The 18864-nt window shown below is 39.0% G+C and overlaps 1 protein-coding gene across 1 annotated transcript in view; it reads right to left on the bottom strand.

Moving 5' to 3' along the window:
• Positions 1 to 18864, bottom strand: part of LOC119875931 — a 68303-nt gene that overhangs the window by 27571 nt on the left and 21868 nt on the right. The gene's annotated exons all lie outside the window — the stretch shown is intronic.

Raw genomic sequence — 18864 nt, 5'->3', positions numbered from 1 at the left:
ATAGTTGTCCAACTGGGGCTACAGGGAGAGACATGGGTGCCCGATAAAGCAGATGTGACTCCAGTCACAGCAAGAGGGGGGCTGGCCCTGGGAAGTGGGAGATGGCTCAGTGTCAGGCTGGGTTCACATCATACCAGGAACCTTTCCAATGCCCACCATTGTATTCATATCAAGGACTGGCCATAAATCATTTCTGTCTTTTAGTGCCACTCTTGACATTCTGCCCTGTTATCATTCCTCCTCTGACTTCTGGCCAGGGCTAATCCACCCGTGTCTGGCCTCCAGGTTTCCCTATTCCTTTCCACTGCTCCCTCTGAAGTGCTCTCCAACACTGGGCTACACAGAATGGGCTGTGAGATGTGCACATATCCTAAGTGGTTCATGAATACAGATACTGGGTTGCAGTTGGTTTTCCAGGGTCCAAACACCCTTCTACACATCACTCATGTGCCACCAGCAGACAAGCCCCTGCTGAGTCATTTGTAGAGAATTGAGCTGGGAGACCCAGCCTCTGTCCTGTGCTGCATCCTATTGCTGTTCTTGCCTACAGTAGACCTCCGCATGTATGTTCTTCATTGTATGGCCCTGCAGGCTCAGTACTGTGTGACAGACCCTCCTCACCCTAACTTTAGCCCCTTGTCCCCCCGACCTGTGTGCTTATCCCTGGGTTTGTAAGGTAAACCTTAGTGATGGAGCTGCCCTCTCCCACTGAAGTCTACGTGTAGTTCACCATTTTTCTGCTTTCAGGTTGTCAGTTTTGAGTGGAGGATGGGGAGACACACTCTCAAGGCATGTCACAACTCACGATTCTCAAGGCAGGTCCAACCACCCAGAATATCTATCCTTGTGGGATGTGTGACCCAGTCTTGCAAGACATTTTACACCTGGTTAAGCACCAGGAAATATCCCCCAGGCAGAAATTACCTATGTGCGCAGCACATGGGAGTCAGCTCTGGCTCAGTGTAAGTATTCACCAGCGACAAAAGCGGCACAGTGCAGAGAAACACCTCAGAATGGATGGAAAGTGGGCTTTGTTTGTTAAGATTGCGGAGTCCAGGGCAGTCCAGGTGGCTCAGCGGTTTAGCGCCGCCTTCAGCCCAGGGCGTGATCCTGGAGACCCGGGATCGGGTCCCGCATCAGGTTCCCTGTATGGAGCCTGCTTCTCCCTCTGCCTCTCTCTCTCTCTCATGAATAAATAAATAAAATCTTAAAAAAAAAAAAAAAGATCGCAGAGTCCACGTGTCAGAGAATCCCTTCACCTGTGGGGATAGTGGAAAGAAGCTCCTCCTTAGCTTGGACCTTCTCCAGCACCAGACCACTCATAGCAAAGGGAATGCACCCAGAAGCATTGAGTGCAGGGAGGTCTTTTACACTAGAGAAGGGCAAGAAAGGTGCACTGAGTGTGGGAGAACCTTTAGCTATAAAAATAGGCTTGTTAAGCACCAGAGAGTTCACACTGGAGAAAAACCTTATGCATGCAGTGAATGTGGGAAAAACCACATCAGAAGGGCCTACCTTGTTCCACATAAAAAACTTCACACAGGAGAATGAAGCTAGTGTGGGAAAACCTATAGCAGCAAACACACATTTGCTTAACACCAGAGGGTCCACACTGGAGAAGGGCCTTATGAGTGCAGCAGATGTAGGAAATTGTTTAGTTTTAACTCCAGCCTTATGGTACACCAGTGAATTCACAGTAGAGCAAGGCCATATGAGTACAGTGAATGTAGTAAATTATTACTCCAACCTTATCATGCACTGAAGAATTAGTATTATAGGAAGGCCTTATGAATGCAGCAGATGTGGGAAAGCCTTCAGCTACACGCACAGACTTGTTCAACATAAGAGAATTCACAATGGAGAAAGACCTCATGAGTGTAGTGAATGTGATAAAGCCTTGAGCCAGAAATAGACTTGTTCAGCACCAGAAAAGCCACACTAGTGAGAGATCTTATGAATGTAGCAAATGTGGAAAATTCTTTAGGCAGAGCTCTGGCCTTACTGCCCACCAAAGACAGGTGGGACAGCCTTAAGCTAATGGCCTTTCCTTTTTTTTTTTTCCCCCCAGATTTTATTTATTTGTGAGAGAGAGCACACAAGCAGTGGGGAGAGGGAGAAGCAGGCTCTCCACTGAGGAGGAATCCCAACATGGGACTTGGTCCCAGGACCCTCAGATTATGACTTGAGCTGAAGGAAGCCACTTAACCGACTGAGCCACCAAGGCACCCCTAATGGCCTTTCCTTATTTGATACTGGAATGTTCAAACTGGACAAAGGCCTTTGGAGTGCAGAGTGTGTGCTATCTGCTTGGTTAACATGCGTGGCACCAAGGAGAAGTTCAGACAGTAGCCTTTCTGAAGTACCCATCAACCAGAAGGTATATCTCATACATCTGAATAAGCTTTCGGGAACTGCATTGCACTTTCTGACCTGCCCAAAGCCCATGCCAGAGTTAAATCACTGCCAGTACCTGTGGCAGAAACCATCTCACCTATACTGGCTGACAAATGTACATCAGGTTACTCAATGTGCTCAGGGAAGGTGGGCCTCTCTACTCACTCTTTCCATTTCCCTGGAGGAAATCATGAGTTCACTGGCCATTGAAGGTCACCATAATTACATTCACACACTGAGTGTGATTAGTAGAGTTTGGGAAGCAAACTAGAGAGGACATGCCCCCATCCAAAGGTGCTTCCAAAAATATTCTGGTCACTGTAACAGTGAAGGATGAGGATATAGAGATAGTCTCACAAATTCTAGATTTATGTCTCTTATTGACAAGGTCGCTGGCAGAGCAAATCTTAAAGTATTCTGAATAGCTGATGCTATTTGGTCTTTTTTACTTCAAAGCTGCCATTACACAGGCAAGAAAATGGAGACAGGAATAAGAGAGATCATAGCCCAAAGGTGTGACTTTTGTGACTCTCAGACTGTCTTTATTCTTTCTTTCCATTGAATCAGGGCTGCTGCCAAGGGATGAGGATAATTATGGTTGATCCGGTTTTTCAAGAGAAGCAGGAAATCCAGATTTTTATCCGGAACTATTTTTTAAAAGCTCTATTGAGATATCATTGATGTACCATGAACTGTGCACAAAGTATAAAATGTTATGTTTTTTCTTATGTATATGCCCATGAAACCATCACCATAATCATGATATCGAATGTATTTTTCACTCTCAAAATTACCTCATCCCTCTTTAGAATCCCTCTGTCCCTCCCTCCCTGGTTCCCCATACTCATGAGCATTGATTTTCTATCTTCATTATAAACTTCCTTTTCCAGAATTTTATATAAATGGAATACAAAATGTTTACTCTTTTGTCTTTTTCCCTCTGACACAGTAATTATTTTAAGATTCCTCCATGTTACATGTACTTTGTTAGATATTTGGGTTGATTCTAGTTTAGAGCTTTTATGAATATAGATGCTATGGAGATTCATGTATGAATCTTTCTCTTGGGTTAATACTTAGGAGCAAAAGGCTTGAGTGTCTCATCTGTACCCATGGCATTTTAATTTATGGAGGTGATAGAGTGACGACACAGCGGGGTCAGTGCCAGGTGAAAGAATTTTTTACTTTGTTTCCCAAGGGAAGAGGGAATACCATGCTATGCGGGGCCACACAGCACCAGAGTTGGTCAGGATGCAGATAAAATGAGGGGAAGGCATAGACCACAGCCTTCATTGGAGTTTCATCAGGAGGGGCAAGGCAGGACAGAGTAAACAGTTAAGGACTGGCTAGTTTGAATAATCCCCATGGGCATTAGACCATAAAATTAATCTCTAATTGTCTAGTATCTGACCCTGGGATGATTTATACCAGACGAATACTGGCTTGGTGTGTCTGAGCCAGTATGTTAAATAAGGGGTAGTTGAAGCCTTGGACTCCGGTTTGTTGGTTTGTATATGAGAGACATGCTCCTGGCTAAACCCTTTATTATCTCAAGAACAGGATAGCCCTGGGACGCGTGGTCTCTTCTTGGACAGCAAGTTTTTTAAGATGTCAAAACATCAATAACGAAAAATTTAAAAATGATAAATGCACATGGGTCAAAGGGTAAGCAGACGTGTATCTCTTTATGAACTGAAAAACTGCTCCAAAATGCTCATACCATTTTGCATTCCCACCAGCAGTGTATGAAAATTTTAGTGCCATTAATAGCACTTGATATGATCAGGTTTAATTTTAGCCATTCTTGTTAAGTGTATAGTGGTATTTCTGTATGACTTTATTTTGTATTTCCCTAATGACTCATGTTTAGAATTTTTATATATGCTTACTGCCACCCTTCTCTTTGCTTAAGTGTTCACATCCTTTGCCTGCTAACATTTCATTCTTCTGTTACTGAGTTTTGAGAATTTTTTAAAAAGATTTTGTTTATTTATTCATGAGAAACACAGAGAGAAAGGCAGAGACAGGCAGAGGGAGAAGCAGGCTCCATGCAGGGAACCTGATGGTGGGACCTGATCCCGGGACTCCAGGATCATGCTCTGGGCTGAAGGCAGGCACTAAACCGCTGAGCCACCAGGTGTCCCCTGAGTTTTGAGAGTTCTTAATAACTTAGGTTCAAGTCCATAACCAGATATTTGTCAATGTAGTATGGCTTGTTTCTCTGGGTTTTTATTTTTTGTTGTTGTTGTTCTCTTAACAGAGTTCCTCCTGTAGCAGAAAATTTTAATGCTGAGTCCAGTGTATTTTTTCCCCCTTTTACTAAATGGTGTCTTATATAAGAAGTCTTTGCCTAACATGAGAAAATTCTCTCCTGTGTTCTTAATGGAGGGTTTATAGTTTTAGGCCATTTTGAGGTAATTCTAGTATTGTGTAAAATTTGGGATCAGAGTTCTTAAAAAAAAAAGACACCTAATTATTTCATAACATTCATTGGAAGGACTATCTTCCAATTCTAATTAATTGCCTTTGCTCTTTTCTTAAAAATCAATTGATCTTAAAAGCTACTCTTTCTCTGGACTTTTTTTCAATCTACATTTTTGCAAATATCTTAAAGTTTTAACATGATTTTTAAATATTTCTTAAAATCAGGCAATGTGGTTTTCTAACTTTGTGATTCTTAAATTTGTTTCAGCTATTCTAAGTCCTTTGCATTTCTATATGAATTTTAGACTCTTCTTGTCAATTTCTAAAGCATGCTTGGGTTTTGATTGGGATGAGAAATAGATCTTTCTTACTTTTTAATTCAAGTATAATTAACATGCAGTGTTATATCAATTTCAGGTGTAAAATATAATGATTCAACAATTCTGTACACATTACTTGGTGCTCATCATGTTATCTTTATCCCCTTCACTTATTTCACCTATTCCCTCAACTCCCTGCTGCAACCACTAGTTCTCTGTGTGAATCTTTTTCTCTTTGTTCATTTGTTTCCTAAATTCCATATATGAATGAAGTCATATGGTATTTGTCTTTCTCTGCCTAACTTATTTCACTTAGCATTATACTGACTCTATCCATTTAACAAATGGCAAGATTTCATTCTTCATTCTTTTTTTTTATTTCATTCTTTTTTTATGACTAATATTCCATTGTGTGTGTGTGTGTGCGTATCACCTCTTTATTCATCTATAGATTGATACTTGGGTTGCTTATATATCTTAGCCATTGTAAATAGGGGTGCAAATATCTTTTTGACTTTATTTTTGTATTATTAGGGTAAAAGCCCAGTAGTGGAATTACTGCATCATATGGTAGTTCTACTTTTATTTTATTTTGTAGTTTTATTTTTAATTTTTTGAGGAACCTCCATACTCCTTTCCACAGTGGCTGTACCAATGTGCATTCCCAGCAACAGTGCACAAGGGTTCTTTTTCCCTCACCAACATTGTCTCCTGTGTTTTTATTTTAGCTATTCTGACAGGTGTGAGGTGTTACCTCATTGTGGTTCTGATTTGTATTTCTCTGATGATGAATGATGTTGAGCATCTTTTAATGTATTCATTGGCTATCTGTATGCTTTCTTTGGAGAAATATCTGTTCATGTCTCTACTCATTTTTAAATTGGATTGTTTTTTGGTTTTGGGTTGTGTAAGTTCTTTATGTATTTTGGATACTAAACCTTTATTGGATATATCATTTCCAGATAACTTTTCCCATTCAGTAGGGCTTTTTGTTTTGTCAGTTATTTCCTTTGCTGTGCAGTTCATTATTTTGATGTACTCTTAGTAGTAGTTTGTTTTTGCTTTTGTTTCCCTTGCCTTAGGAGACATATTTAAAAATGTTGCTATGCCCAGTGTCAGAGAAGTTATTCCCTGTGTTCTCTTCTAGGATTTTTATGGTTTTAGGTCTCACATTTTTGGTTTTTAATCCACTTTGGGTTTTTTTTTTGTGTGTGTGTGTGTGTATGGTAATAAGCGGTCCAGTTTTCCCAACATCATCTGATGAAGAGACTCTTTCCCATTGCATATTATTACCTTTTTGTAGATTGGCCATATAATCATGGGTTTATTTCTGACCTCTAGTCTGTCTTACTGACCTATGTGTCTATTTTCATTCTAGTACCATACTGCTTTGATCACTATAGCTCTGTAGTATTATCTTGAAATCTGGAATTGTGATATCTCTAGCTTATTTATTTATTATAGAGAGAGAGCAAGAGAGAAAAAGCAAGCACACAAGTAGCGGGAGGAGAGAGAGAAACAGGTTCCCTGCCAAGCAGGGAGGTTTGGACCATTGTGTTTTCATTTTTATTTGTTCCTATGTACTTTTTTTTTCTTTAGAGATCTTATTTATGAGAGAGAGAGAGAGAGAACAAGCAGGGTGACAGGCAAAGGGAGAGGGGGAAGCAGACTCCCCACTGAGCACAGAGACCAATGTGGGACTTGATCCCAGGTCCTGGAGATCATGACCTGAGCTAATGACAGACACTTAACCATCTGAGCCACCCAGGCACCCCTGTTTCTATGTAACTTTTATTCTTTAATCTCCTGGTTGACCCACTCATTGTTAGTATTTAGTTCCATGTTATTTAAGCACCCTGTATTTATGGTCTTTCCAGATTTTTTCTTGTGGTTGGGTGCATAAATAATTTACAATCGCTATATCTTCTTGTTGGATTGTATCTTTGTAATAACATAGTATCCTCCTTGGTCTCGTTACAGACTTTGTTTTGAGATCTATTTTGTCCAATTTAAGTATTGCTACTCTGCTTTCTTTTGACATTGATTTGCACGATGTTTCTTTACCCCCACTTTCAATTTTCAGGTGTTTAGGTCTGAAATTAGTCTCTTGTGGGCAGGATACAGATGGGTCTTGTTTTTTTTATCCATTCTATCACCATGTGTCTTAGGATTGGCATATTTAGTTCATTTGTATTCAGAGTAATTATTGATATGTATTTATTGTCATTTTATTATTTGTTTTGTGGGTGTTTCTGAATATTTCTCTGATTTATTTTAAATATTTTATTTACTCATGAGAGAGAAAAAGAGGCAGACACATAGGCAGAGGGAGAAGCAGGCTACTACCCATGGGGAGCCTGATGCAGGACTCAATCCCAGGACCCTGGGATCATGACCTGAGCCGAAGGCAGATGCTCAACCACTGAGCCAACCAGGTACCCCTCTCTGATTCTTGTCTTTCATGGCTTGCTGATTTTCTTTCGTGATATATTTGGATTTCTTTTTGTTTCTTGCATATATATTAGTGCTTTTTGATAGTTACTATTAGGTTTATATAGGACTTCTTCATAAATCTACATTAAGTTGATGGTTGTTTTAAGTTTGAACTCCTTGTTTACCATTCTTCTCAAATTTTAGGTATATGTTGTCATGTTTTGCATCCTTTTACCTTGTGATTTCCTTGATTTTTTTTTTTCACAGAAGTTATCTATTTTTACTGCTTTGTGTTTCCTATGCTCATATTGTCACTTTTGGTCTCTCCTTTCCACCAAAAAGTCTCCTTGGATATTTCTTGCAAGGCTGGTTTAGTGGTCATGAACTCCTTTAGTTTTTGTCAGGGAAACCTTTTTTTTTTTTTTTTTTAAACAACAACAACAAACCTTTATTTATTTGAGAGGGAGAGCACAAGCAGGCAGAGAGGCAGGTAGAGGGGGAGAGAGAAGCAGACTGCCTGTTGTGCAGACAGCCTGACATGGGCCTGACCCTGGGATCATGACCTGAATCAAAGGCAGACACATAACCAACTGAGCCATCCAGGTGCCCATGTCTGGGAAACTATTAATCTCTCCTTCTATTCCGAATCATAGCCTTACTGGATAGACTGTTCTTGGCTGCAGATTTTTCCTATTTAGCACTTTGAATAGATCATGCCATGTTCTACTGGCTTGCAAAATTTTTGCTGAAAAATTCCATGCTAGCTTTATTGGGTTTCCCTTGTATGTTACTGTTTTCTTTTGTCTCTTTTAAATTTATTTATCACTATATCATGACGTGGGCCAAAGGCAGCCCAGACTGAGCCACCCAGGTGCCCCTTCAAATAGATTTTTGTGTCCACTTCTCTTTCTTCTTCTAAGAACCGTGTAATATGAATGTTATTACATTTGATGGAATCACTGAATTCCCTAAGTCTATTCTTGGTTTGCATAATTCTTTTCTCTCTTTCTTCAGCTTGATTACTTTCCAGTACTCTGTCTTCTAGGTCATTAATTTGTTCCTCTGCTTCTTCCAGCCTGCTGTTCATTCTGTCAAGTATGCTTCTCATTTAGTTTGAGTTGACGTTGTTCTTCATCTGTGTGTTAAGGGTCTCATTCGTGTTTTCCACTCTTCTGAAGTCCAGCAAGTATCCTGATTGCTTTCTATTTTATTGCTTATCCTATTGCTTTTCTCTATCAAGCATGTTACTTATATCTGCTGCTTAAGTTAGACCTCTGGCTGTGGTCTTGTCCTATTCTTTCATTTGAAATAAGTTTCTCTCTCCTTACTTTGTCTCTCTGTTTCTCTGTTAGGAAGCACACCTCTGTCTTCTTGCCCTTGAAAGTAGTGACTTTATTAAAAAGAGGTCCTGGAGTACCCTGTAGTGCAATATTCCCTGTTCAGAATCTGGCCCTTCAGAAGAGTATCCTATGTGTGTTGCTTATATCCTGTCGCATCTGAGTCACTTTTTCCTTTCACCATGGTAGTGTGCACTGACTCTCTGCCAATTGTGGGCTATGCTTGTTCTCTGTGGCGTTACTGGCCCCAGGAAGGCTCTGAGCTTGGTTATTTTCCATTAGTCTTCCAGGTCATTAATTTACTTCTCTGTGTCACTGAGACTACTATTTATTCCATAAAGTGTGTTTTTAATTTATAGCATTATTGATCACTATTCGGTTCCTTTGTATCTCTGTGTTAAATGTCTCAACAATTTCCTCTATTCTCTTCTCTAGTGAGTATCTTTATCATAATTAAGTCCTCTATCAGGCATATTACTGATTTCCATTTAGCTTACTTCTCTTGCTGTGGTTGGTCCTCTTCTTTCATTTAAGACATATTTCTGTTTTCTCATTTTATCTAACTCTGTTTCTGTGTTTTGAAAAATAAGCTTCTTTTGATGTTAATAATAGTCTTATGAAGATGTCATCCTTTATTGCTCTACAGAGCAGTGTTCCCTATGTTTGTTATGCGTGCTCTGCTATTGAGTATTGGCCTCTTTTTCCTTCAGTCCAGTTGTCTGCAGATGCTTTCCTTGCCTATTGTGGGCAGTGTTTGATCCCCAGTGGGAGTGGGGAGCATTTTAACAAGGTGTGCAGTGGTCTGCCTGTGAAATGATAGCTGTCCCTGCTGGAACTGAGGTCCTGCCTGCAAAACACACAGGTTGGGACATGTGGCATTGGCAGGGTTTGTGCTGGTCTTCTAGTAAATGGGGTCTACAGCACCAGGAGTAAGGTGAGCAGGACTAGAAAGGGCAGATCTGGTGAAGTGTTGTAGGAGTGGCAGGCAAGTTAGGTAATGAGTATTGGTGCTATATTGTTTCCCTCAGGTAGCTGTTGTTTATGCTGAGGTTGGAGAAGGGAAATGGTGCCTGGCAGCTCCTTTGTTCACTCATGATTCCTGTCTGTTCAGGTCATGCTCTGGGATGAGCAAATCACTCTCACTTCCCTCTGCTCCTGGTTTTCCAAACTGCTGGTTCTGATATTCCTGTATTGGCTGTTTGTCATGCGCTGTCTCTTTAAGGATGGGGATCCTGCTTCCTAACATCCTCTCTGCTCTCCCAGAGCCAAGCCATCTATTCTTTGGAATTCCAGTCTTTAGCTCCTGCTGGTTACAGGAATTCTTCAAGTTTTGGTCCCTCTTGCTTTCAAAGGTAAATGTTATGCATACCCATCCTGTATGTGGGTTTGTGGGGTGAAAGTCTGTTTTTCATCCTTCTCAGTGCTATTAACCCCCTCCCTACCATGGATGGCCATGTCCATTTTGCTCCTAAACCACATCTTCACCTTGCCTGCCTTCTTTGATGTGGTCTCTTTTCTACCTTAAAAAAAATTTTTTTTGGGATCCCTGGGTGGCGCAGAGGTTTGGCGCCTGCCTTTGGCCCAGGGCGCGATCCTGGAGACCCGGGATCGAATCCCACATCAGGCTCCCGGTGCATGGAGCCTGCTTCTCCCTCGGCCTATGTCTCTGCCTCTCTCTCTCTCTCTGTGACTATCATAAATAAATAAATAAAAAAAAAAATTTTTTTTTAAAGATTTTATTTATTCATGAGAAACACAGAGAGGGAAGCAGAGACATAAGCAGAGGGAGAAGCAGGCTCCCTGTGGGGAGCCTGGTGTGGGATTCAATCCCAGAATCCTGGGATCACAACCTGAGCCAAAGGCAGACGGTCAACCACTGAGCCACCCAGGTGCCTCTAAGAAAAAAAAATTTTTAACATAGGCTCCATGCCCAATGTGGGGCTTGAATTCATGACCCTGAGATCAAGTGTTGCATGCTCTACTACGCCAGCTAGACACCTCTCTTTTCTACCTCCACCTAGTTGTGGAGTTTATTCTGCTAGTTTTTGGACTGTCCTGAGTTATTTCCACTGATGTGTTATCTAGTTGTATCTGTGGGATAAGGTGCAATTAAGGCCTCCTGCTCTGCATCTTCACAGCCCCATAAGTTCTTATTTCTTGTATAATAAACTATTAGTTCCTTTTAGTAGATTCTGGTAATATGTTACTAGGTCAAAGGATACATGTATCGTACATTTTAAAGTGCTGGTTGCCAGATTACTATTCAAAATATTTATAAAGGATTGACAGCTCCACCAGCAATACAAATTCTTGTAACAGTTGATATTGAGTCATTTTACTTTATGACACATTTTAACTTTTATTGTAAGGGGTTATATTACATCTCTTGCTAGAGGAAAACTTTTTCCCATGCTGTGAGAATTGAAGGTAGTATCATGTGTTTGTAATAAGTAGTGTTACAACTTGCCTGCCATCTGTCCAACTTGCTTGCCATCTGAAAATTTAAGTTCCCCAAGTTGTGTAATAAGTTTAAAAAGTGTTATTTTTTAAAACAGAATCCAATTTTAGGATGAGACCTATTTATGCTAAATATAGTTTGACCATCTGCCTATGATAGGCATGGTCACATTTCTCTTAATTATGCAGTGATCAGCTTTAATGCTTTATTCATTTAGGATAGCACCCCTAGCATAGGAGCTGGAATTCACTAATATGAAGAGTTGAATGGTCTTGGACAATAGAAGGATCCCCAACCCTTATCTTTAAGGAGGCAGGGTTAAAAAGTTAGGAGAGATTTACCAGGGCTCATAACAGTGAGCGGATACATGAGGAAAAGATTGAAAGGAAAGCACGGGATTCTACTTGGCTCCTTGTTGCATGTAAATACTGGGATTTCTGAATTTGAATCCATATGCAAAATGAATTTGAGAACACTTACCTTGTTTTGTGCCACACTTTCTGCTATGTTGCACATTATTTTGGGATTGATTGGTTGAGGCTGTCTTGTTCCTGATTCTGTCCACAATCACACTTAGTTATAGTTAAGTGCTTAAATAATTAGAAGAATGAGTTTTGTTTTTTGGGGGGTGGAGCTAGATTTTGTTTTTGTCATACCTGAAACTAGTGTCCCACTTAAAACCTTTTTTAAAAATTATTCAAGTATAGCTGATGTGCAAGTGCTAGGCAAGTTTCAGCTGTACAACACTGATCCCACAATTCTACACATTTAGCAATGCTCACCATAAGTGGAGTTACCATATCAACATATATCATTGTAGTATTACTGACTGTATTCTCTATACTGTGCTTTTTACCTCTATGACTTATTTTATAACTGGAAGTTTGTACCTCTTAATCTTGTTCACCTATTTCACAATCCCCTCCCTCACCTGCTCCCCGTGGCAACCATCAGTTCTATATATTTATGAATTTGGCTTTGTCCATTTTGTTTTTTTAGTGTATTTTTTTTAAAGATTTTATTTACTCATGAGACACACACAGAGATAGAGAGAAGCAGAGGGAGAAACAGGCTCCATTTCCATGCGGGGAGCCCAACGTGGGACTCGATCCCCGGTCTCCAGGATCACACCCCTGGCTGCAGGTGGCGCTAAACCGCTGAGCCACACGGGCTGCCCTGATTTTTAGTTTAAATGTGTCGGTGAAATCATATGGCATATGCCTTTTTCTTTCTTACTTCACTGACTGTAATACCCTCTAGATCGATCCATCCATGTCATTATAAATGGCAAGATCTCATTCTTTATGGGTGAGCAATATTCCATTGGATATACACACACACACACACACCATATCCTTACCCATTCATTTATCAGTGGACTCTTAGGTTGTATACATATTTTGGCTCAAAAATACCCTTAATCCTTCAATCAACATAGGGGTGCATATGTTTTTTCAAATTAATGTGTTTGTTTTTATTGGGCATATACCCAGTAGTGGACTTACTGGATCTAATATTTCTATTTTTTCAAATTTATTTTTTAAGATTTTATTTATTCATGAGAGACACAGAGAGAGGCAGAGACAGGAGAAGCAGGCTCCATGCAAGGAGCCTGATGTGGGACTTGATCCCAGGACTCTAGAATCACACCCTGAGCTGAAGGCAGACACTCAACCATTGAGCCATTCAGGTGTCCTTGATATTTCTATTTTTAATATTTGGAGGAACCTCATACTGTTTTCCACAATGGTTGTACCAATTTACATTTCCACCCATTTCCACATGTTTGTCTATACTTGTTATTTCTTGTGCATTTAATGCTAGCCCAAATGAAAGTGGTATCTCATTGTAGTTTTGATTTGAATTTCTCTGATAATTAGTGACTTTGAGCATCTTTTCATGTCTCTGTTGCCCAGCTGTATGTATTCTTTCATAAAATGTTCGGGTCCTCTCCCAATTTTTAAATTGGTTTTTGGTGTTGTCTAAGTTCTTTAGATATTAGCCCCTTATTAGATATATCATTTGCAGATATTTAGTCCCATTCAGTAGGTTGCCTTTTTGTTTTATTGGTGGTTTCCTTTGTTGTGTAAAACCTCTTTATCCTGGTAAACTCTCAATAGTTTGTGTATTTTTAGGGACACCTGGGTGGCTTAGCAGTTGAGCGTCTGCCTTTGAGTGTAATCCCATGGTCCTGGGATCAAGTCCCACGTCGGGCTCCCTGCATGGAGCCTGCTTCTCTCTCTGCCTACGTCTCTGCCTCTTTCTGTGTCTCTCATGAATAAATAAAATCTTAAAAAAAAATAGTTTGTGTATTTTTCTGTCAGTGATACAGCTTTGTAGTATATCTTCAAATCTGGGATTTTGAGATCTTTAGTTTTGTTCATTTTCAAGATTGCTTTGACTATTTGGGGTCTTTTTTGGTTTCACAGAATTTGTTCTAGTTTGGTGACAAATACTATCGCTTTGTTGATAAGGGACTGCATGAGCCTGTAGATTGCTTTGGGTAGTATGGACATTTTAACAATATTAATTCTTCCAATCCATGAGCATGATGTATGTTTTCCATTCATTTGTGTCATCTTCAGTTTCCTTCATCAGTGTCCTTTAGTTATTGATGTACAGGTCTTTCACCTCCTTGGTTAACTTTACTTCTGGGTGTTTTATTCTTGATGCAATTGTAAATGGGATTGTTTTCTTAATTTCTCCTTCTGCTACTTCATTACTAGTGTATAGAAGTGCAAGAGATTTCTGTATATTAACTTTGTCTCCTATAACTACTGAATTCATCTGTCAATCTTAGTAGCTTTTCTTTTGATGGAGTCTTTAGGTTTTCTATGTATAATATTACGTCATTAGCAGTAAGTAACAGTTTTACTACTTCTTTACCAATCTGGTTGTGTTTTCTTTCTTTCTCTTCTCTGATTGCTGCAGCTAGGACTTCCAGTATTACTTTGAAAAGTTGTGAGACTGGACATCTTTGTCTTACTACTGATCTTAGTGGAAAAGCTTTGTTTTCCTCAGAAAAGAATGAATTTTCAAGTGAACACCACTCAGAAGCATAAGCTCTAACTTTTATAGTGCTCTAACCAGTGTGGAGAAATGTTTTATCCTTTCTGTTGATGTGCACAGAGGGGCTGAGAGTGGGGAAACTTATAGGAATAAGTGCAATGGTATTCCCCAGCCACTAACTGGGTTTATCAAAGTGAGACATATAAAAGGTAAAAAATGAAGGCATTAAAAAGAGAAAAAAATGCTCATAAAGATAAGGATGCTCTGTGTGGCTCTACTCTGCCCTCAGTGGAGCATTTTTTGATAAGTTTTTGATATGAATGTTATAGGACATTCTGCTTATGTCTGTATAAGATAAACACCATGGTGCCATTGGCCTAAACCACAATGCCAAGACAATGCATCACTGGAAGAGAGTTTATTTTTATTTATCCATTCATGAGAGACAGACAGAGAGAGAGAGAGGCAGGCAGAGACACAGGCAGAGGGAGAAGCAGGCTCCATGCAGGGAGCCCAACACGGGACTCAATCCCAGGTCTCCAGGATCAGGCCCTGGGCTGAAGGCAGCACTAAACCACTGAGCCACCTGGGCTGCCCTGCCTTACTAGAAATGTTAACAGAATTCTTTAAGGGGAAAAGAAATGGCCATAATTAGATATAATAAAATTATGAATAGAAAGAAAAATTTAAGAATGTGTTAGAATTTTTATTTTTCAGATTTTATTTATTTGACACACAGAGAGAGCACAAGCAGGGAGAGGGGCAGGCAGAAGAGGTAGAAGCAGGCTTCCTGCTGAGCAGGAGCCCGACGACATGGGGCTCGATCTCAGGACTCTGGGATCATTATGTGAGTTGGAGGCAGATGTTTAACTGACTGAGCCACCCAGGCACCCTAAGAATGTGTTTGAATTTAAATGACCATCAAATTAATTTGGAATGCTCTTTATTTAGGATGGTATATATGAATCTCATGGCTCATGGTAACCACAAACCAGAAGTTATGATAGATACACAAAAAGAAAGCCAAACAATGCTTTAGATACTCCTCAACCACAAAGCAGCAAGGAGAAAGGAAATGAGAACTATAAAAACAAAACAAAATAGCAAAAGTACATATATATCAATAATTATGTTTTTAAAGTTTTTAAATTTTTAATTCCAATTAACATACAGTTTTATATTGGTTTAAGGTGTACAAGTAGTGATTCAACACTTCCATACACCCCCCAGTGCTCATCACAAGTGCAGTCTTTAATCCACATCACTTATTTAACCCATCCCCCCACCCACCGCCCTTCTAGTAACCATCAGTTCTCTATAGTTAAGGGTCTTTTTCTTAGTTTCTGCTTTTTTTTTTTTTTTTTTTTGGTTCCTTTGCTCATTTATTTCTTAAATTCTACATATGAGTGAAATAATAACCACATCTTCTTTTTGCATTCGTCAATCGATGGACACTTTGGCTACTTCCATAATTTGGCTATTATAGATAATGCTGCTATAAACATCAGGGTGTGCACACACCCCTTTGAATTAGTATTTTTTTGTATTCTAAGGGTCAATATTCAGTAGCGCAGTTGCTGGATCATGAGGTAGTTCTATTATTACTATTTTTTTTTTTTGGTAGTTCTATTCTTAACTTTGAGAAATCTTCATACTATTCTCCAGAATGGCTGCACCAATTTGCATTCTCACCAACAGTGCAAGAGGGTTCCTTTTCCTCCACATCCTCACCCACAAAGTGTTAGTCTGATTTTAGCCATGCTGAGAGGTGTGAGGTGATGTCGCATTGTAGTTTTGATTTGCATTTCTCTGATGATAAGTAATGTTGAGTATCTTTTCCTGTGTCTGTTGGCCATTCTTTGGAGAAATGTTTGTTCATGTCTTCTCATTTTTTAAGTGGATTGTTTTTTGGGTGTTGGTCTGGATCAGTACTTTATATATTTTGGATACTAACCCTTTATTGGATATACCATTTGCAAATATCTTCTCCCATTCAGTAGGTTGTCTTTTGGTTTGTTGACTGATTCCTTTGCTATGCGCAAACTTTTTATTTTGTTTTTGTTTTTATTTTTTTAGTTCTAGTAGTTTATTTTTGCTTTATCTCCTTTGCCTCAGGAGACATATTTAGAAAATGTTGCTATGACTGATGGTAGAGAAATTACTGCCTATGCTGTGTTCAAGGATTTTTCTGGTTTCATGTCTCACATTTAGTTATATAATCCATTTTGAGTTTATTTTTGTGTACGGTGAAAGTGATCCAGTTTCATTCTTTTGCATATAAGCTGTCCAATTTTCCAAGCACCATTTGTTGAAGAGACTTTTCCCCATTGTATATTCATTCCTACTTTGTTGAAGATTAATCAGTCATATATTTGTGGGTTTATTTCTGGGTTTTCTGTTCCTATTGAGCTATGTGCCTATTTTTGTGCAAGTACCATACTGCTTTAATTATTACTGCTTTATAAGAGAATTTGAAGTCTAGAATTGTGATATCCAGTTTTGTTTTCTTTTGCAAGATTGCTTTAGCTATTTGAGGTCTTTTGTGGTTCCATAAAAATTTTAGGGTTGGTTGTTCTAGTTCTATGAATCCTATTGGTATTTTGATAGGGATTGCATTAAATGTGTAGATCACTTTGGGTAGTATAGACATTTTAACAATATTCGTTCCTCCAACCCATGAGCATGGGATATCCTTTCCATTTCTTTCTGGCATGTTCAGTTTCTTTCATCAGTGTTTTATAGTTTTCAGAGTAAACATCTTTCACGTTTTTCATTAAGTTTTCGTTTTGTGCAATTACAATTGGGATTATTTTATTTCATTTTTTGCTGATTCATTATTAGTGTATAGGAATGCAACATTGTTCTGTATATTGGTTTTGTATCCTGTGACTTTACTGAATTCATTTATCAGGTCTAATAGTTTTTTGGTGGTCTTTAGGGTTTTCTATATATAGTATCATGGTACCTGGAAATAGAGTTTTCCTTTTTCCTTTCCAATTTGGATGCCTTTGATTTCTTTCTGTGTCTAATTGCTGTGGTTAGGACTTACATGACTATGTTGTATGAAAGTAGCAAGAGTGGACATTCTTATCATGCTCTTGCTCTAGGGAAAAAGCTCTGTTCATCACCATTAAGTATGATGTTAATTGTGGGTTTTCCATGTAAGGCCTTTATTATGTTAAGGTATGTTCCCTATAGACCTACATTACAGATGTTTTTATCATGAGTGGATGTTGTACTTTGTTGAGTGCTTTTTCTGCATCTATTGAAATGATATGGGTTTTATCCTCTTATTGATGTGACATATCATTGTTGATTATTTTATGAATATTGAGCCACCACATTCTTTTTTTTTTAAGATTTTTATTTATTTATTCTTAGAGACACACACAGAGAGAGAGAGGCAGAGACACAGGCAGAGGGAGAAGCAGGCTCCATGCAGGGAACCCGATGTGGGACTTGATCCTGGGTCTCCAGGATCACACCTCAAGCTGCAGGTGGCGCTAAACCGCTGTGCCACAGGGGGCTGGCCCGAGCCACCACTTTCATCCCAGGAATAAATCCCACTTGATTGTGGTGTATAATTTTTTTTTTAATGTATTATGGGATTCAGTTTGTCTCTATTTTGTTGAGGATTTTTGCATCTATATTCATGAGAGATATTGGTCTGTAGTTCTCTTTCTTCCTGGTGTTCTTATCTGTCTTTGGAATCAAGGTGATACTGGCCTCACTGAATTAATTTGTGAATTTTCCCTCCTCTTCTGTTTTTTGGAATAGTTTGAGAAGAGTAGATGCTACCTTTTCTTTAAATATTTGGTAAAATTTGCCTGTGAAGACATCTGGTCCTGGACTTTTACTTTTTGGGAGGCTTTTTTTTTTTTTTTTAATTATAGATTTAATTTTATTGCTGCTAATTGGTCTGTCCACATTTTCTATTTCTTCCTGCTCTGGTTTTGGTAGGTCATATGTTTCTAGAAATTTATCTATTTCTTCTATGTTGTTCGATTTGTTGGTATATAGTTTTCCATAAAACTCTCTTAATGATTTTGTAGGTCTGCGGTTGGTGGTTATTTCTCCTCTTTCATTACTAGTTTTGTTTATTTGGGTCCTCTTTTTCTTTTTCCCCATGAGTCTGGCAAGAGGTTTATGAATTTTGTTGATTTTTTCAAAGAACCAGCTCCTGGTTTCATGGATTTGTTCTATTGTTTCTTTAGTTCCTATGTCATTTAATTCTGTTCTTATCTTTATTATTTCCTTCATTTTGCTGGACTTGGGTTTTGTTTTTTATTCTTATACTCCTTTATGTGTATTTATTGAGATTTTTTTTTATTGAGATTTTTTTCTTGCTTCTTGAGTAGGCCTGTACTGCTAGAAGCATCCCTCTTAGGACCACTTGTGCTGCACCCTAAAGATTTACTTATTTTTGAGAGATTGAGAGAGCTTGAGTGGGAGGGGCAGAGGGAGAAGGAGAGATTCCCAAGCATGCTCC

The sequence above is a fragment of the Canis lupus genome, chromosome 1 (assembly GCF_011100685.1).
Source record: "Canis lupus familiaris isolate Mischka breed German Shepherd chromosome 1, alternate assembly UU_Cfam_GSD_1.0, whole genome shotgun sequence".
NCBI classification, from domain to species: Eukaryota; Metazoa; Chordata; class Mammalia; order Carnivora; family Canidae; genus Canis; species Canis lupus.
This window is presented reverse-complemented; position numbering and strand designations above follow the sequence as displayed.